Source organism: Poecilia latipinna, unplaced genomic scaffold, assembly GCF_001443285.1.
Source record: "Poecilia latipinna isolate Pla-1442-1.1 unplaced genomic scaffold, P_latipinna-1.0 Scaffold1105, whole genome shotgun sequence".
Taxonomy (NCBI): Eukaryota; Metazoa; Chordata; class Actinopteri; order Cyprinodontiformes; family Poeciliidae; genus Poecilia; species Poecilia latipinna.
Window position 1 is genome coordinate 150,616 of NW_015113721.1, and position 21,481 is coordinate 172,096.

Genomic DNA, 21,481 nt, shown 5'->3' on the forward strand with positions numbered 1-21,481 from the left:
CCTCTCCTAAAAGATGTGTGTGTGCGTGGATGCATATGTGTGTATATGTGGTACTGTAACAGACGGAAAGAATTCAAGAAAATGCAGATTCTCACTCATGTTCTCTCCCTCATTCTAAATAGCTAACTTGGCTCTATGTGCCATGCCCCCTCTGTCTCTACTTGCCTATAATCCCATTAGAAAGAGAGAGGAGAACGTACAGAAATAGAATAGTGTGTTCAAGCTGATTTCCTCACTAAATGCAGCCATTTAGGCCTCAATAAAACCGCTTTCACATCCACCAACAGCAGCCCCAACACTCTGATATGAAGGGAGGCTAACATGCTTAGATGGCCCATTTCAAAAAGCATAGCGGCTCACTGATGAATAGTGATCATGGAAATGTAGCTGCTTTCATTTATGTTGATTGTTTACTTGGTTCAAGCTTGGGTGAAACTGGAATCCTAATAGAAACAATGCTGGAGAAAAATTCTGCCTGTCAAAAGCCCCTGGAAAAATAAACACATTAATTTTTAATACAACACTTTTATTGTGTTTGACATTTATGTTTTTAAATGTATATTTTGTGAAATACCATATTTTTTTCTGCCAAAACAGACTTTATTTATTAAATAGAGGTTATTTAACTTGTTTTGTGAACTTCACCCACAAAAACAAATCAAATATAAGTAATTATATGACAAGTAAAATAGCTTGTTCTTAGAAAAATTTACATTTTCAAATTTGAACGGTTCTTTGAAGTGAACAGACTCTGAAGATCCGGTTCCCTTCAATGAAGCAAGAAGGAGCTATAAGTCCCGTCACTATCATGGTGTCCTTTAACCCTTACATGATATCCAAATGAGCTTTGAATGAAACCAAGAAGCTCAAGCTGGTTTTCAACTAACCTTAATATCAGCAGGCTGTTTGTCCCCACGTTGCCTAGATCAGCCCACTAGGCTCTCAGGCCTTCATCTGGAGATACAACCATGTCACAGTTTGGCTGCAAGGCAAATTTATTCATCACACTGATTTTCTAGTACAGTGAGGGGATTTGCTCCCTGGGGTTCAAGCAGCCTCATGCCTCAGTACTGGTGAATGCTCAGTAGGGTTGGACTGTATCCATTTTAATACCATTAAGCCTTCCTAAAAACGACGGGTTTGTGATGTCAATCAGCAGCTTGTCCAGGCAGGTCCCAGTACAGATCCCAGTCAGGTTCTGTTTCTCTAAGGATTATTTTCTGCATGAAATTAAAGAAGACAAAAAATGTATCATGTGTTTTTTTTATCCTGCTGTACCAATTAGTGTCCCCCAAAACTGAATCAAGTGTAACATTACATCCCTACTGTTATTATAGCATATAAAACCAGCTTTTACAGCTAGTTGTTTTGCTAACTGGACTGTATATTAATAAGGGAGTCTAATTTCTAAAATTCAAATTCAGGGGCAGCCTGTTCATTGTTGTTAAGAATCCAAACATTGATGCTTTAAGTATTTACTTACTGGAGGGTTTTTTGTTTGTGCTGCAGCCCCACATCTAGCTCCTCTCTGACTGAGCCCGTTGTTGCTCCTCCTACATATTGGACTAAACCATTGTTCTAACAATGGAGGGGGAGGACCTAAAAATGTATCCTTACTTTTTTATTAGATGAATGACGGATTTATTTCGTCCTTTGTTTCTTTTTTGTTTCTTTGTTTGAATAAAAAGGTTTTCTATGATTTGTTTTGGGGGGTAATTCTAAACATTTCCAAAATTAGGAGGGGGCGGGGGCGTTGGACCCACTCCGACTCCGATTTCCACCCATGATTGAAATGTCTTTAGACGACCAGGCAGTTTGTTTAATTTGCTTCTACATTAAATATTTGGAAAATATTTCCCTTTTGTGATCCCATCTAGATGGTCATCATAACATCATAATTTCTAATTGTTAGCTTGGGAATAATGTTCCCACTGCAGTACTTTTCCATTATTTACTAAATAAATTCCCCAATGTAGTTGTGCCTGCAAATCTTCAGAAACCTCTTCCATTCAGATACATCAGGCCTTATTAAATATTAATCGGTGTAAATTAGGATTTGTAAAATCTTCAACTGGGTATGAATATTTTATGATGTTTATTTTCCTTCCTTCAGAATTGGCAAATTTCTTCATCTGCAAAGTGGATGCGGTGTTTGAAAGAAAAGTTGCAAACTGAATTCTTGAGCAAATGTTCGCATGAGCCACAGCTTTCTAACAAGGTGATGCAGGACCGTTTGTGTGTCAGCTGCACTCACACATACACACACATACACACACACACGCACGCAACCACGCACACACACACACACGCACGCAAACACGCACACACACACACCTAGATAGTGGGGGAACTTAATCTGAAGTGTGAGCGGACATGAATGCAGCTGATGCTGACTGTGGACACCATGAACGCAACAGGCGTATTGAATATGAGGGAATTGCTGACAGTAACCTAGTACAACTTCTGAGTGATGAGTTTTATTTATTAATCAGATCTGTGGGGAGAGAATCAGTCTGTGGTATTCTGTTTATGGTTTGTGTAATAAAATAAGGTGGTTTAACAATGATATAGCAACAGATCCAAGAGAAGGGCCAAGAGAAGTACTTTTATAGTCCATCGCTGTTGTTTGTGGATGTCGCTTGTGCATCTGAGAAACGTAGAACACAATGCAAAGGTTCCGGCTAAGAACAGTTGGATATTAAACAAAGAGGTACTTAATTGTTTTAAGATTTTAAATGTTAAAATACAAGTACATACTTAATTAAAATTAACGTTTTTAAGGTCCCAGCTCCATACTACGCACACAAACACGTGATTTAGGAAGATGAATAAACCTCACCGTCACGTGTTTGGAGGAAAGCAGAGAACCAACAGAGATTACTAATGATCTCTGAGAACTCTCTAGTCCAGGATATTACTGTCAAGATTTGTGATTAAAGAGGCACCAGATGCAGGTCAGAGTGTTTTTGCAGGTTTATGACTTAACTGCTTTCTGATGTGTGTTATCTGATCTCACAGATCTACATGCCGCTTTTAATGGCATTTTAAAAGTTGGACTTAGAAGAGTTAAGAAGTACTTTTCATATCGTTTTATGTTCACCTGATTTTTCCATATAGAAGAATTTTATCGTAGCAATAAGGGCTCACGTGCAGAGACTGACTGTGGTAAAACAGAGTTCTTTAGGAATGACATAAGGAGAACTTTAGAGTGTGTGCATTTGTGTGCGTGTGTGTGGAATCGCTAGAAGAGCACGTCATGGAACACAGGCAGAATACCAGAAGAATCCAGCAAGAAACAATTAACAACCCAAGCATAAATACTTAGGCAGAGGTGGAAAATGACAAAGGAACCACATGAACTAATCAGAGGAGATGCAAAACAGCTGTAGCAGAAGGAAACAAAGTGAGACTCATGGTTTGATAGTCTTTCCACCAAACCGTGGAGGAAACGTTGCGTTGTGGATCAACCTCAACTGGGTATAGTAAGGTAGCAACAGCTGAAAAAGTATCTGACAGTGCTCCATATAACACACCATGAGTCTTCCTTGGACTCAAGTCTTAAAAAATACACCCATAACTTACATTAAGCCCTGGATTGTGCAGAGTTACACTCTGTTCAGAATACCTCACCAACAGAGACCGGCTTTCCCAGGCATCCTGTGTTCCACAGCAGCACCTTCTATAAGATCATATTAACTCTGACTAAACTTTTATATATTCTTTACATTTGGCTCACAAAGAAAAGGTTACTTTCTCTGAATATCCACCGTATCTCTTACCATACTTGATCAGAGGCCCTGACAGGAGCTGTCAGGCTGCTTCTCTTCTTTTTCTCTATTTGCTATATGCTGTAAGGATGCTCTCATGTTTCCAGTCATAACAGAAATATCTCATTCTTCTGCTAAAATTAAGGATATGAGCAGAGGATGGATGGCAGCAAGTCCACTACAGCGATTCTTAAACGCCTCATCCACCAATTTGTTGCCTCCAATCTTCTGAATCCACCAATCACTGACTGTACACTCAAATTTACTTACAGTATGAGGAGCAAAGCACTTTATGACACCAGCCATAACATTATTGAAATATTTAAAAGTGAAATAATTATACAGCTTCTATGTGAAATGAGACAAATTTTGGTGCAAAATTTTGTCATTCATTCACTTTTTGTTGGCTTGTAGATTTCCCTGGTAGATCAAGAGACTAAACTTAAACATGCCTACAGCCAGGAGTCAAGAATCTACATCTGCTGGAAACATACACTCTGAACCACACAGGAGGAATAAGTCTCATTCACTATATTTCCACCCCATCACACCCTTCCACATGAATAAAATCAAATGTAATTGGACTTCATTTATGTTATGGGCTGTGATTGGCTGGTGACCTGTCCACAATGTACCTCACCTCTCACCCAGTCACCAGGTTCATTGCAACCGTGAGTGAATAAACAGGTATGACAAGGTATGGATTGAATGTTGTTTCCCCCCAATAATTTTATCTCATTTTGATTTAATTAAAATCTTGTCCTTTTAAAGCAGTTTTTAACACTTCATAAAACTTCTCTCCTGAGAAGAGAGAGAGAAACATCAAGATTAGAAACACATATTCTGCAGGACCACAATTATATTACTACATGCCACAGATATTTAACTCAAAGTAGCACAGTTTGTCCATCCAGCCGTAGCTCTGAAGTTTTGCTCAGCTTTGCATGATGATTGCAGTGTTCACATTTAAGGGGCCTCTCAAGCAGATGTGTATCCACTGAAGCCTCAACACACGCAGGAATGTGTGCATCATAATTTGCACCTGCACTTGAAGAGCCAAGTCTCAGTGGGTCGAGAATGTGTAAGAGAGCATTGGCAGGAATGTGTTTGAATGTTAGATTTACAGTTGCAAATGCTGCTGAGTTAGTGTTTGTATGTGGAAGGGTGAGGGGAATGTGGGAGGGGTCTGTGTGTGTGCGTATGTCTGCGTGTGTGTCTGCGTCTGTGCGTGCGCATGTGCGTGTGTGTGTGTGTGTGGGTGTGTGTGTGTGTGTGTGTGTGTGTGTGTGTGTGTGTGTGTGTGTGTGTGTGTGTGTGTATGTGTATGTGTCTGTAGACTTAGTGGATTTTGTGATTTTAGCAATTAATACTGATTCTGGAGAAACTGAACAGAAGCGGTAAGTTGCCAGTATGCAGGATAATAGGAAACACATGAACATGCAGCGCAGCGTTGACTTCTGATTGAGTCTACGCTCGCTTTAAAGGCTCACGCTCAGACCGAGGCAACTGAGGCAAGAGAACACAGAAAGAGTTTGTGTTTGAGTACAGAGAGCCAGTGAGCACACAAGCCGTGGAGCCAAGTGCTTATTTTCCTTTTTATAACTAAATTTATGTGGATTTCTTTTTTCTGCAGCAACATTGCTTTGTAGATATACAAAAATACTCAATAATCGCATCAGCTGCTACACTTTTAGTAAACTGGTTTGAAACTAGGCTTCCCATCCAACTACTCAGCTCACAGGCAATCATTCAACTTGAAAATGAGTCAACCAGAAAAGCAAATGGTACATGGCCTGTACTTGTATCGTGCTATACCAAGTGTGGAGGAGTCCGAAGTGCTTCATGCTACATTCAGTCATTCACCCATTCACACACATTCACATGCTGATGGTAGCAAGCTACTGTATAATAGCCACATCTGCTGTGGGGCAGTCAAGTCAATCAGCTTACCAACAACCAGCCGACAAGTCAACCAACTATCTTAACAACCAACCTGCTATGGATCAACCACCCAACAAATCAGTCAGTAAATCAAATAAACTAACCAGCCAACAAGTCATCAAGTTTAACACATTCAACCCGTTAAGCAGCCAAACACCCAACCACTGACTCAAGAAGTTTTTATCATTTTACAGTCAGCCAACCAACAACCCAATGGAAGCATCCGATCAGCCAGTTAACAAGCTCAGTGTTAGGGTGTTAATAGGGCATTGTTTAATGTTTCAAACTCTAAACCCAGTTACTGATTATCAAACCTTAGTGGTACTTTGTGTCTTTCTCTTTGGATGGACTTTAGCACTCAGTTTCTATTCCTGCAAAAATCCTCCTGTTGGCTTTATTTAATGCTGATAACCGAGCTGATACAAATGTAAGGAGTTCAGTTAACTGGAGCGTTTCCTTTGTCTTTGTGCCAACTCTCCTTCATCATCCACACACACCACAGAGACAGTGCAGAGTTTGTTGGAGATGTGGCAGAGTGCACTGCTCTTAAACATAGCTTTGAAGTCAAGTCCAAGGCCAGATGTCCAAGGACGAAGCTGAACAAAAAGGAATGTTGGCAGGTACTCTAAATAAGATATGTTTACTCAGGCCTGAGACCTGGCAGTGTAGTGCTTCACTCATAGCACTACACTATGAGTGTAGTGATACGGCTGATGATGTCTTATCATAAGACATCATCAGCACACTTTCACAGTTCTTGGCATTCTGGGTGAGGTAGGGACAGCCTAGACCTCACCCAGAGTCTTTAGACAAGATCAGACATGATGTGGATAGAATGCAGGATCAGGGGTCAAAGGTTTGGGGTGAAGGTGAAGGTAAGGAATGGAACTTTAAATGGTCTGAATTTAAATAGAACATTTGCTGTTCTTACTGACCACAAACACTAGAGCCACAATCATACACTGATACACAGATCACTTAACGTCTGGCAGCATGGTGTACGATGCCTTGCCTAGAGGCACATCAACATTTGTCAGGAAGCAGCTGGAACTGAAGCCACAGCTTTCAGATTGCACAACAATCAGAGCCACATTTGCTACATTAGCTGTTAAAAAAGAACCACAATGCACAACCAGTCTGTAAATACTACTGTAAGCACACCTTTATGAAGCATTAGGACATATGTTACACCACGCCAGAAAAACACATCAGGTTGTTAAATGTGTGGTAAGTCTAGAATGATGTATCTGAGTTTGAAGAGTTAATAAGCGAAAGTATTATCCAGCAGAAGCTGAAGTGGAGACATATACCCACTATAGTATCACTACAAATGCTATAAGTATTTGTAATGAAAAGTTGAAAAGTAAAAAAGTATTTCACAACAAATATATATCCCAACTTGAAGCATTTGGGCTGCTTTACAACCACAGAGCCTGTGCACCTGGTAAGACAAAGTTGATCATGAGATTATCTGTAAATGAGCCATGCAAGCAGCAAGGCTGTAGTTTCCAACAAAATGTCTAAAAAAAAAAGGATCAAGGTGCTGAATGAGTTTGGACCTTAAGATTTTTAAGATCCTGTTTGTTGAACAGTTTAAACTAGTGTAAAGTATCTGCAAACTTCAAACAGATGACGAAAACTATAGCTATAACATCCACCATGTTGGGAGGAGATTACTTCAAACTTTTTTCTCCTAATGGTGCTTTTATGAGCCATTGAAACAATCTGAATTTTGGCAGACTGAATCATCACCTAAATTCTGGGTGATGATTTTTTTTCCATCCATGTTTAAACTCTTATCCACGAGACACTGAGTGGTTTGAGTAAGTGAACTACCTAAATTTAAACTTGTGTCAACCAAAGAATGTAAAGTGTTTATGACCTCTGCTCTGCTCCGTCTTTCTTTCAGTTCAACATAATATAAATGATTCTCACAAGGAAAACAAGTTAACTTTTATGTGGTTCTGAAGTAAAAGAACCTGATTGCAGTGACTGATGGCTCTGAAGAAAGATTGGGTTATAATTGGGTAGAGCGATAATTAAATGCTGGATGTCTCATGAGAATGAGACATCCCATAACTAAACCCTGAGACAAACATTTACCGAGCTGTATTGTCTGAGAGTCAGTCATCTGGGCAAGACATTTCTAAAACGGAGATTATTGCTTCATTTTAGTGTGATTTGTTGTATCGTTGTGCTTTGACACTTAGATTTTTAAAGATTTTCTTTCTCCGGATGAGAGGATCTCCATCTCTATTATAGGCCAGCCATCAGTAAAACCCCAAAACCCACCCACCAACTCCATCTGCTTCCAAACTCGAGCCTCCATGCTGCATAAACCCCCCCACTCCACCATGCGTTCTCCCCATAAATGCTTTTTGACTCGAGAAAGCGGAAGCCTTCATCTATGTTTCGTCCGACAGATCCTTCTGAAACAAGGAACTCCTTGTTGCTTTACAGGATGTGTGACAGTGTGGAGAGGGAGCTGATGACATTGATTTACTCACACACACTTTCTGTATCTCCTCACCCTTGTACAGGCCTTGGTTTGACAGCAGCCTGTTAACCTTTAGTCCATACCTGTTAAGTTTTGGACCTGATAATACAGGAAACATTTATTAATCTGCTGCTGCTGTTGGAGTGGAGCTGTGGGGGGTTTGGTGAGAGTACCGATGTTTCCTTTAGATAGATGGATGGATGGATGGATGGATGGATGGATTGATGGATGGATGGATGGATGGATGGATGGATGGATGGATAGGGGTGTGCGTGCGTGCGTGCGTGTGTGTGTGTGTGTGTGTGTGTGTGTGCGTGCGCACTCGCGTGTATGTTTGTTTGTTTAGAGTGTGGGTAAACCCATCATGTTTTGAATACTCAGATTGGGTTTTTCCACAGTCTGAGTTTGCATTCAGAATGCAGTTCTTCAAACAAACTCATGTATTTCTTCCATTTCTTGGGGAAGTTTAAGTTCTTCATGCCTAGCAAACTTGTTCTTTACTTCTCTTGAACGCTGATCTTAAGCAGAGTCTTTTCCCTGCTTTCCTGTACAGGTCAACCCCACAGCCTCCATTTTTCTGCTAATAATTTGGAAAACTTCATTGTTCCTATGAGTTCACAGCAGAGGCTGTGCCATGTTCTCATCTGTCCATATTTATGTCAGAACTTATGCCACTTTCTTACGTTGACTTGGGGCATTTTTCCCCCATCTATCCTATTACATCTGGGTTTGTTTTAGTTCTGTTTACCCACAATGCTTTGTGTTGTAGTGCGCTCCCTACATTTGCTTTTGTTTAAACAGGGACATGTTTTTTGATGAACCACATTTAACTGCTTTGTTTTAGTGCCAGAGTTGGACCACGTATTTAAGCCTTCCCAACCAAATCAGGTCAGAGGTCGATTCACTTCCTTCAGAAGGAACATCTTCTGATGGAATACATTTGTCTTTTAAATATTTACTGAATTACAAATTTAAATACATTGAAATGAATGGTTTTGTTCTAGTTTCTAAACTGGTCAGCTGTTGGACTGAACTAGATTCTCGTTAACAGACTCGAGGATTCTCAGATTCTTCCTGTTCCAAATGAAAAATCTTCTGCCTCTTGTTTGCTCTCTACGTTCTCTGGACACCAGCAGCACATTCTCTCATGGTCACATGCACCAATATAAAACACGCTCATGTTTGGAGTGGGTAAACTACAGGAGCACTCATCCAGATGTTTGGGCTTCCTGATGTGGAATGGACTGCTTCGCTGAGAGCTGACTACCAAAGATTGGCAGAATCCAATCGTCAGACAGTTTGAGGGGGTGACGGGGAGAAGGGAGGGGATAAGGAAACAGACCAGATAGAGGCAAGGTATTATTTATTAATCTGCAGATCCCTCCTTTACGTCAACCTCTTACTCATCCTCCTTTTCCTCTGATCACTCCTTCTCTTGTTCCTCTCTGGCTCATCCTCTTCATCCTCTCCACCCCCCAATCCCTCACTCTCACCAGCTTGACATCCTTAACTCCTTCTCCTGCTTACACTCCCTGCTTCTCCTCTTCATCCTCTGATCTCTCTTGGACCACTTCCTGCTCCTTTTTGCCACATCACAACTCTGCTCTGGGTTTGCTGCTGTGTTATTTTCTTTTCTTCCAGTAAAAACAAACAGCAAATGAATTATTTTAGAAATTAACATGTTTTTGCAACTGATGAATATATCTTTTGGCAGTGTCCAGTTATGCAGGGCGATATGTAAACTGTGTTAGTAAAGTTAAACAAGAGCATTTTTTCACTAATGGCTAAATCAGTCAAATGTTATCAAGTTTATAAATAGCATTAGCTGTTGATGATCAGGAGGCTGTTATGTCCCGACACCATACAAAACATTTGTTTGACCATTTCCATGATTTAATTGTTGTTCCCAGACAGAGGCATTTCTTTTTCCCCAGACACATAGTCTGGGAAAGAAACTGAGGTTCTTTGCTTTCTCCCAGTACTAACTGCAGAAATACCCCACAGAGTCCAAAACAACCTATCAGAGCCAGGAGGAGGGTCTTATCACCGCCAATCACTCTCATGCTTATCCCCTCTTCTTGCTCTCTGCTGATTCACCACAACATAGCCTGCCACCAATGCTAAGGCTAGTTAGGATGGGTACCTATGTCAGCGGATCAATGGTTTTCCTTGAACAATAAGTTGTCTCTCTGTCATTAGGATATTGAGCAGCATTGATTGACAACACTAAGACTCTCCTCCTGTCTCTGATTGGTTGTTTTTGGTCAGGAGTGGAGCATTTCTTCAGACTGCAACAGCAGAGGGAGGAGGTGGAGGAGATCAAACTTTACACAGATTATCTGTCAGCTGGCCAATTGAACTTCTGCATCAGATACAGAAGTTCACAGTTAGCTCATGTGAAACCCCTAGTAGCATGAGAACAAATTATAGCATGTGTGGTGTGTGTTTTCTCCACACTGTCAGTGGTTTGGAGTGTGTTACTCACACACTGTATCATATCTTTGTCTGTTTCTAGGTGGCTGCTGTGAAAAAAAGAAAAGGTGAAGATGAAGATGGTGACATCGAGAAGACCCCCAGCTCTCTATTTATTACCTTCACAAAATGTATGCGAGTGTGCGTATGTGCGTGTGTGTATGTGTGATGTATGCATGCATCAGAAGGTGAGTGAAAAGGTGTGCATTTTGAATGGTACCTAAGATTTCAAACTATTATTTGCAAGTTTTGTTTACTTTTTATAAGGTTCCAATAACTCATATATAATTGTCACAGTAGAAGCAAAAGAACTTTACTATCGCTACATATTGTGTTTTGTGTTTGTAACTAGCCTCCTATTTAAGAATGTATATTTGTATGTATGATGTAATCATCTAGAAACTATATAAAGGACAGTTTTATTATTATTGCTTGTTACCACTGAACGGCTCTCACCAGGGAAGCTCTCCCTGTAGACACACACATTCAGGAGGCTCAGTCCAATCACGCTGAAGACCACAGGAAGTCCTTAGGATTCTGATTCATTTCTGTCCAGTTCAGCTCTGATTTGTGGACTTTTAGAGGGAAAAAAAACAATAAACATGATGACGATGATGATGAGAGCTTTAAAGTGACGCAACTCATTCCTTGGCAGCCATGTTGGAGGTCCTTCATTCTTCATATTTCAGATCGAGACCAGTCGCTGTAAAATGTACCCGTTTCCTGGTGATGTTATGAATCACTTTTGTCTTTGTGGTTAATATTTCTGAAAGAAAAACTCTTTTTCAAAGGTTGCCGGGAGTTAAGGAGACAGTAGCAGCTATAAAAAAAGGGAATTATCCTAAAACATTTAGCTTTGCTGTTTTATTTTATTTTATTTTATGTTTTTTTTTTTTGCTCTACATTATGCATGTCAATATAAAATTGAAAAAGACCTGGCTAGTTTCTTTAAGGAAGCTGATAAAGCTGCCCAACTCTTCCAAATAAAAGAACATAAAAAACATGTGGTCTCATGTACAAAGAGTTGCACGGATTTCCTGCTGAACCAAAACCAGAGGACCCCAGTATTTACAGGGGTTAGGGACCACACCTGCTCACAAATAGATGAAATCTGTAAATAATTGAGAGTCTTTCTGAAAAGCCTTATATCTGCCTATTTTTATCATTCAAACACCAAATATATCTTAACGTGCATTTATACACAGTGGAAACCATCTTAGTTCTAACGCAGAAGCTGTCAACAATAATCTTACTTATCTTTACTCTTTGGCATAATTGGGAAAATAAATGGCACTCCTGGATTGGCTGGTTCACAAATGCTAGCCAATAGTGTGTCAGGTAGCATTGAACCAAGTTATTTTAACTTCCTAATCTGTTTTTTTTTTTTATTATTGTTATTATTATTATTATTATTATTAGATAGTCTCTATGGAAAAATATGTGAATACTTCCAAAGAAAAATCCAGAATTTAGTGAATACACAAGTGCAAATAGCTGGGAGTCCACTGTTGCTAACCATTTACCCTGCAGGTGGAATTATCAGAAACTATTTCTTTATTGAAAAACGGGTATTTGGAGATTCTCCTTAATAAGATAGATGCACAAAAAAGCACAGATTGGACAAGTATTGATAGTAATGATTAAAAGGTTGATTTGCAAAACCTGTTAAAATTGAATACCTGTTACAGTAACGGTATCACACATTGTTATTGTAAATGAAGGAAGGAAAGGTTGAAGCTGACACAATAGCCGTAAACACAAGAGGCACTCGGAGATGTAGGGACATGAAATAACAAGACAAGGATTAGTTTGGATAAATGTCTCTGCTAAAGCTTAAACATGATGTATTTTAAAAATCATCATTCTGTCCTCACTCTGTCTCTCTGATAGGCTAAACTCATGGCATAATTTAGATTTCTAAGTATGTATTGGCAGTCTGAAGGAAGCTCAGAAGAATCCATGTCAAGGCTCCAACGGGGGCAGCCTGATGATGGGGAGCCAGAAAACAGCCTTATCATGAGAAAGAACAGGGTACCTCCATTTTGGGTTAAATGTTAAGTTTCTTGGAACCAGCTGTGATTTCGGCTGTGGTTCCCTCAGCCTCGTCTCTGTTGACTGGAAAAGACAATCAGCGGCTCACTCTCTGAGCAGATAGCAGGCAGGTTGTTGGATGTTTGGCTTGTCCTCTCCTGGAATTCAGAACTACAAGCAACTCCAAAATCCTTCTACAAGATTTAAGTAAAACTGGATTGAACTACTCTTAGACGAAAAACAAGTTGCCCTTTTGACATGCATTTAAATTTTCATGTTTTCAGCTTTTAATCCTAACAATTTAAAAGTTATTGCTTTTTGACAATATCAAGAAGGCAGCCTATGGAAGTAAAAGATGATTTAGTTTAATCTAATGTGACCTGATGGTGTTTTTTAAACAGTTTATAGTAGTTTTTACATCTGTACATAGATACAGATATATCTGTACATAGATACAGATGTATCTGTATCTATGTACAGTTTTTGTGAGTTTGTAGGATGTTCTGATGTTTCATTTAACCTTTAAACAAATAAAGTAATCACTCAGTCAAATCGCTGATGATGCAACAAATACAAAATGTTTGGTGCGCAGAGGCTTAATGAGCATAATATTAAAGTAAGAAACTGAAATGTCCCAATATTATATTCACACTGTGCTGTTTACCATAGCCTTTAAAAATAATAATAATAATAATAAATAATAATAATAATAAATAATAATAACAATAATAATAATAATAATAATAATAATAACAGTGGAGTTCAAGGTACTTCCTACAGCACGCTTTCTCACCAACAGCCTATCATCTATAGAAACTCCCACAGCAGCCATGATGTTTCCACTGTCATGGTCAAATATTGATGCTTCTCTATTTAATTTATAGACAATCATCTGCACCCTTTGAACATGAGGCTCCTGCAGTCTAATATTTCTAAATGGGACGCTATCATTGGGTTGGGCAGCGTCAGTGGACCTCCATGATGGAACCAGATCTTGATGTTGCAACCTGAAAGCTTCTCCTGATCAATCTGTGTTGAACCTATTGATGATGAAGGGACAGCGTAAAGTGCTGTTAGATGCAATACTCCAATGGACCACAACGGCTCTGGTGGAAACATAGGTTTGAGCTTAACAAACATGGGCAATATAAGTGTCAGTGCTTCCATCTGAGAATACGAGCTAATGTACATAAAGACAAAGCAGCAAGGCAATAGGCTGAAAAGCTTCACTGTATGTTTTGATCCAGTTCTGAAAAATCCATCTTCCAAGTTTTCTGACATGCCAAAAAATTTGATCGATCCATATTGATTCCTATATCAGTTTATTCCTGAGTCAAGACTTGTGACTACACCAGAGTTTTCTTTGACAAAGTAAATGTGTGAAGGATGGGTCTATGTGGAGCCTGTGCTGCGAAGGTTGTGCATAACTTTGACTCGTCCCTAGACCACCAACATACTCTCTCCTGAGGCTGTTGAGATGAGATGTCTTCCCCCCCAAACTTTGCATATTTTCCTGGATGTTTTGGAACTTTCTACTGAACAAAGCTCAGCTATATAAAGTAACATCATTTGCAAATATGTTTAAAATGAGTTTTTCTATTGCTAAGATTTCTTTCTTTTTTCTTTTTGTGTAAAGATATTTGAATATTACAGAGTAGTTGTTTGGTGATAATTGTGAAGTACTATCAAACTAATGGCTTCCTTCTTATTAGTCCGTTTCAGAACAAGTGAGACAATAATAACGGCCCTGCACTGTTGAACAGCCGAGATCATGAGGCTGCAAATCTAAAGCCACGGACAAATGGATACTGTAGATGTTATTCCTATTCCTCTCTAACACAAACACACACACTCACACACACACACAATAACATGCACTCGCTCAAGTTTGTATTTCAACCCATATTAGGACTTTGTATTGACTTCCATTCATTTAAGTAACTGCATATAAGCCTAACCCAGACATTTTCCCAAACCAAAACCTAATTCACATCACACCTCTAACCCCTAACCCTAAACAACGGGTCCTCCATATTAGGACTGGGCTTTGGTCCCCATGAGGCCCATTAATATTCAAAAGGTTAGTAAATATGCCAGAAATGGTCCTAAATATGATAGCTAAACAAGTACACACACATACACACAATTCCAGGTAATACAGCTGTATTACCTAACAGTAGAAACTGCTCTGCAAAGTCTGCAGCTCCAGCTACAGTGTAATTTACTTTCAACGCCACTTTCAACACACTAAAACATTTGTTTTTTTTTTAAAAGGTTACTTAATGCAACTGTTGCAGTAAAAAGTTCTCTCCATCCAAACCACTGTTGTATTTTTAAGTATGATATCCCAAAGCTAGCTAATGACATGCTTTGGTATTAAACCAAATGTTACAGTCTCCTTCCTTCCTGGGTGATGGGAGGGTGCAGCATGAGATGGATAAACTAACCAAGAATCTATAATGATGCATAAGAGCCTTATTTATTGGTCTATCTGCTGTGATCAGGTCAAGATCTCAGACTAAAATGACTGACATACCCTCCGTTCTGGCTCTACCTTAGTAGAAACAGTAAGTTGGTGGTAATGTCAGTATAATGAAGTATAGTCTGTTTGATAATTGGTACGTAGCATTCAAAATAAATACCTTATAAATATACCTATATGGCCCATCCCTACTAGCTTATGTACCCTTGTATGGCAATAATACAGTCCATGAATTCATAATAGCAACAACCAAAAAATAATCATTTAGAAAAGTTTGTCCAAACCTGTAGTGATACATTTAAAGTAACAACATGTTTGTTTGTTTGTTTCTGACTTCAACTAGAGGATTTTTAAAAATAGAAGTTAAGTCAAATGTATCACAGATGTGAAAAAATGTTGCATATTGAGGAATTTTCAGACCCACTCAATATCGATCCAGTAACAGGCTGCTAAACAGAGAATAAATGGGGAAACCACAACCTTTTCACCTTTTCACACCAGAAATAAAAGCCCAAACAAGCCATTTTCCACTTAATAACTTTACCTGTTTTCTTTCTTTTAGTTTGACATTTGAAGCGCTGAACTGGAGCTGTTGGGAATAAATGGTGGGACTGAGGCTGTTGCTTGTAAGGTTGATTACAGCGACTGCTGTTTCTCCTGTAAATGACATCCAAGTACACCGTATAGGTCAGAATATCCAACCAATAACAGGGAAATGATGGCTTTATGAGGCACTTACACATTTTATTGTGACTCCGTTCCAATCCAGCTTTTCCAACCACAGAGTCGAACCTCTGAGGTTTAAAAAAGATAAAAAGAAAAAAAAAAGGATGATGGGCTTAACTTACCCAGCAGCATTTTAAAAAATGCACTTTAAATAAAAATTGCCTGTATGGTCACTTTACTCTCTGGCTTTCCCTAAACAATAAACGCATAAATATTCATGCCCTCTCGCTCGGCTGGATGCAGAGCATGCCGGCCGGCTTCCTCACAAATGTAAATCTCATCCCTGGATGTGAACCCTTACATGGACAGAGGGGAGCTGGTAGAACTGCTCTACTTGAAGTTATCTTTCAGCTTTTCAGTGTCACCCGCAGGCTGTGATTGTGCAGCAGGAAAAAGGGGAGGAGAGGCGGTGGGTAATGCCACTAAAGCAGCGTGACAGAAGAGGGTTAATACCATCGAGCTGCGCTAAGATTGCCCAGCCTCGAGTGGCTTTAGGGATTGCAGGCAGTATTAGCCAAGAATAATTATTTTTGCTATGTTGCTCCCTGTGTGAGCACGCTCTCCATGTGCTGCGCGTTGCTTCGTAACACCCCCCAACTGTTTCCCGGAGCTTCTGCAGCCTGCAGTTTGCTGTAAAACTTTTCAAGTCCCACGTGGGCAGAGTTGAAACTCTGTTCAAACAGGAATGTTCTTCATACATTTTGTAGAAGGTCCAGTGAAAGGGGTGGTATTGCATATTTAACACTGTGACTGCAAAATGAAATATCACCGGAAACGTCAAAGGTGGAAGCTTAGTTTATGGTGGTAAACAGGGTTGGAAGAGTCCCCTTAGCGCTAATGAAAAGTCATGTATGATAACGCATATTTCTATAAATATATATATATGAAAGGCCTCTATTTTTGGCATTTATCACGTGGACATAAGTGGCTTGACTATAATAAACTTGTAGGTTGGCTCTGACATGCATCCTGGCTGTGCTCATCAATAAATCTGTGTTTGCAAGATTTTAATGTGAAGCTTCTCTTGCAGTTTGCTTTTCTTTTCTACGCTGCACTGAAAAACCGAACAAAAACATCCTTTCACAAGTGGTTTGGAGTCGCCAATCACTTTATGGGGTGAAATAATATTGTATACTTTAGGATAGCTGTTGCATTATTTGTTACAACCTCTATGTAATGTTATTATGGAAGATGTAATGTCCTTCTGTAAATGTTTAATGTTGTTTACCTGAAATAAAATTCTTCAAGGGTCTTATGAATTCAGACATTTATTTTTGAAAAGATTTAAAGTTTCTGTACAAAGAGATTAGATGGGACATTTTTAAAGTCATCTGAACTTGACCAACATGTATTTTGTTGACTGGAAGTAATATTGGCCTTTTGGAATTCCAAAATTGGAAAATAATCTGTGGTGGGAGCTAAATGTGTGAATACCAGAGGAAAAAGGGGCTAGAAAATCTGTCTTTTCTGTTTATCTTCAGTGACCATTCCTTTCAGACACCAACAGACACCTTCATGCTAACATCTTTTGCACGTTGTAATGTGACATAGATGTCTCTTCTACATTTTTAATAAGACAACTTCCCACACTTCCCTTTTCAGTATCATTTGGACATTAAAAGAAGTCTTGATGGAGACTTTTCCACATGCACGACATAAGCCAGATGTCTAAGGAAGTCCAGCTGACGGCGTCGCGTTGTTCACTTCAATAATCCCTCAGTCTGAGTAAGCATGGGACGACAGTGGAATGGAACAACCTTTGTTTAGATAAAGAAACCTCCATCAGAACCAGGCTCATAATGAACTGCCTTGTGTTACTGTTGGTTCAGAACAACAAAAGGAAACAGAAAAACAACAAAAAACAGGACCAGGAGTACTTTTTATAGGAAAGAAAAACAAAGAGAGTAAAACATTTGATAACGGGTACATTATAGACATTAGTAAAGGTACAAATATTTCTCTGACATCTGCACATGACTCCTTACATGTAGGCCGTCTCATGTAGCTTTGATCCTTCTGACAGAGCCCAGCTGGTGTTAATGACACCGGTTAGGCTGCATCTCCTCTACATGTGGAGTCCAAGTAAAAACTAGCATTAATCTGTTAGTATGCAGCTCTCCTCTGTCTCTGGCAGACAGATGAAGGTGTGGTTCTTCTCTTCTCTGTGCATGAATAGACTCATGCATTCTCCATCTTTTGTCTGATTTTTCTTTGGTTGTGAGTATCCTGGTGCAAAGGCTCATTACATGAAATGGCATCATGATCTTAAAGTGACAGACAGGAGCTCTCACACTGGGTTGAGCTGTGAGCAGTGCAGCCGTCCTGCACGCCTTCCTTGCTTCAGTGGAAAATTCCCAACTGGAAAATTTCAAAGGGTACCAGGGCAACTGCTGCCTATTGGAACGCGCTGTTAAGTTTATGAGCTACCTATTACACTTCTCCCTCCTTCAACATCTCTCGTGTAAACTGTTCTGAAAATAACACAATAATATTTGTTTTAAATCACAATGTAATTTCTGATAGAGCTTGTTACTAAGTTGTGACTAAACTCATTCTAAATGTGCACACTGGTTTGTATGTAGAGTTGAAACCAAATATTTACATACACAAAATACAAAGACACGGACACGTTGTTCTCTCGCCATCTGAAGTTAAATCAGATCAAGCTTCTTTTTTTTTAGGTCAGTTAGAATTACCAAATTATTCTTCTTTGCTTAATGCCAGAAAACTTAGCAAGAACATTTTTAAGGCCACACCTGAAACACACTGCTTTCTGGTGTGTTTCAGGTGTGTGTTTCAAAAGAAATTAAGCCAAGATATCAGGATGAGAATCATGGAGCGGCTCTAGTCTGGTTGATCCTGGTAACAGTTTGCAGATGCTTCAAGTTGTTGTATTCTTCTGTTCAAGCAGGATGGACATGATGGGGTTGTCCAAAAACCATATAATCACGAAGGAGACCAAAAGATTAATGTCTTTTGGTCCAAAATGTGCAGAACAAAAATCAAGATGATGTGAAGACGACAGTGTCATCATCCAAATGTGAAATGTACCGACATGGACTGAAAGGTAGACATGGACTGAAAGGTTATTTAGGCAGGAGGAAGGCTTACTGCAAAATAAAAGCAAACTTACAGTTTGCAGACTTACTCATCATCATAAAATAGAGGAAAGAACATCATGTGAAAATATTGAAACAACATCTAAGACATCAGCTGAGAAGCAGACTGGTCTTCAGTCAGGAGGAATGGGACTTTAGCAAACTCTGTTTGATGAGGCTTGAGATGAAGGGAGAGTTTATTGTCTTTTCCATCCATCCATTTTCTTTACTCCCTTATCCCTAATGGGGTTGGAAAGGTTGCTGGTGCCCATCTCCAGCTAATGTTATGGGCAAGAGGCAGGGTACACCCTGGACAGGTTGCCAGTCTGTCACAGGGCAACACAGAGACAGGCAGGACACACCACCTAGGGACAATTTGGAGATGTTTTTGGACTGTGGGAGGAAACCAGAGTACCCAGAGAAAACCCACACATGCACAGGGAGAGCATGGAAATTCCATGCAGAAAGACCGGGGCTGGGAATCAAACCCAGAACCTTCTTGCTGCAAGGCAACAGCTCTACCAACCGAGCCACTATTGTCTTTTCATATTTGACTACTAAACAAGGCTGTAGATCACTACGTGGCAGCAGAGTTCAAAATAACCAACAGGCTGCCAGTTAAACCCAGTAGAAGAAGGAGCCTAGTATACACTGGTGAAAACACAGTAGGCAGCTGATGGAGCTGGAGATGTTTGTAACAGTGAGATGAAAACAACGGCAGAGGTAAGACTAAGAGAACAAAATGTTTGATGATGAGAATAAAGTCATAATATTAGCTGGATAAAAAATATATTACCAGAAGGAAGTCATAAAATTACTAGAAAAAAAAATGTTCAGTAGAGTTAAGATCTGAGATGACCAGCTCAACATGTTCATGTGATCACCTGAGTGACTAGAGGGGCATGAAAGTATTTCTGATCCATTGCTTGACTTAAAATAAGAAACAGTGCTGCCTTTTACTGGTGTGTATAGAATTAATCTGGCATACAAAGTGCTGCTGCTAGAGTTCTGACCAACACCAGGAAAATGGATCAGATTACAAAAGTTTTTAAATATCTGCTCTGGCTCTCAGTGTGTAGAAGGACAGGCTTTGTATTGGCCAGTAAAGCACTACTGGTTTTTAATCCAGAACACATTTCTGAGTTACCAGAAGAATATGAGAACTTGGTCTCTGTAGAACTCTTTCTTTCTTGGTTCCTGGACCAGAGCCACACCGGGTGAAGTTTCTATTCTCCTCAGCTGCGGAAAACCTGAGAGGAGCAGAAATCGTTGCTTCCTTTAAATCAGGATGGAAAACGTCCGATTAACGAACTGTAAACATTTTCATCTTTAATGTAATGTTTTTATGCTTAATTTTTAATTTCCGTAACACACTTTGGATTGCCTGGGGTGTGAATGTTGCTGTATGAATAAACTGGCCTTGCCTGGTTCCCAAGTGATGGCAGGAGAGACTGATAGCAATTGGAGCCTGCACTCCAGTAATGTTGTGGTAAAGAAACCAAAAAGTGAAGCTCACTGTACCAGTCTGTCTACATTCCAACCTTTAGCTGTAGTCATGAGACACAGATCACGACTGAAGGAATGAGATCCTGGATTCAGTCAGATAAAATATGGATGGATGGATTTAATATACAAAATGATAGATGGTAAAAAAAGACAGACACAAAAAGAGAGAGGAAGACAGAGAGGAAGCTGTAAAGCTGGAGAAAGTAAGACAGAAGTAAACAGGAAGTAGATGTGAAGGGAATGGCTTTTGTTTACAGAGACTCAGCGAGTGTAGTTTTGTGCACATGTCTTATAGGGTTGGGGGTGGGGAATGTAATAATTAAAATATCATCAAATTAATTTAGTAATTAAAATAATTTATGTGTTGACTGATACTATTGGCTGCATCAAACTAATAGCTTTAACATTGACTTTAGGAACATTTGAACTGATTTACTGTAACAGTCCTGTTTCTACAGAACATTATGTTGTCTTATTTTGGAACTCACTGATAGAAAGTATCTTCTAGCATTTTTCCATATGATCTTTCTGTTACACACTTGTTCTTGTACATTAACTTTGACTAACTTGAGGAACTTTCATTTATTTCTCCAAATGTTTCCTTTATTTATTCATGCTCATCTTGTTCAAGTTGTATATGTTTTATGTATTGCTAATATGTAACAGTGGCTTATGTAATGCATCGGCTCAATGAAGCTGACCAAAAACTGCATGTGCCATAAACAACCTCATAGGGATTACAGGGCCATGAAATCTTAACAAAATGCCTTAAACATTCCTTTCTCTGACTAATTGTTTAGTATTTGGAAGAATAGTCAACACAGACTGAATGGCTTCATTCTAAAACAGTGCAGAAAATCAATGTCATGGTTCACAACTCTGCTTCCTGTTGGGAGAAATTGAGCTCAATGAGAGAAATCCCAGAAGGAGAACAGACTGAGATGAGAATATAGCAACAGAC

The 21,481-nt window shown here is 39.4% G+C and overlaps 1 protein-coding gene across 2 annotated transcripts in view; it reads left to right on the forward strand.

Moving 5' to 3' along the window:
• cdk14 (cyclin dependent kinase 14) overlaps positions 1–17,175 on the forward strand; it is a 152,873-nt gene extending 135,698 nt beyond the window's left edge. For both annotated transcript variants that reach the window (XM_015052357.1, XM_015052355.1), the window contains exon 14: positions 10,721–17,175. The gene's annotated coding sequence lies outside the window, so the exon portion shown is untranslated. The remainder of the gene's footprint in view (positions 1–10,720) is intronic.
• Positions 17,176–21,481: the final 4,306 nt, after the last annotated feature.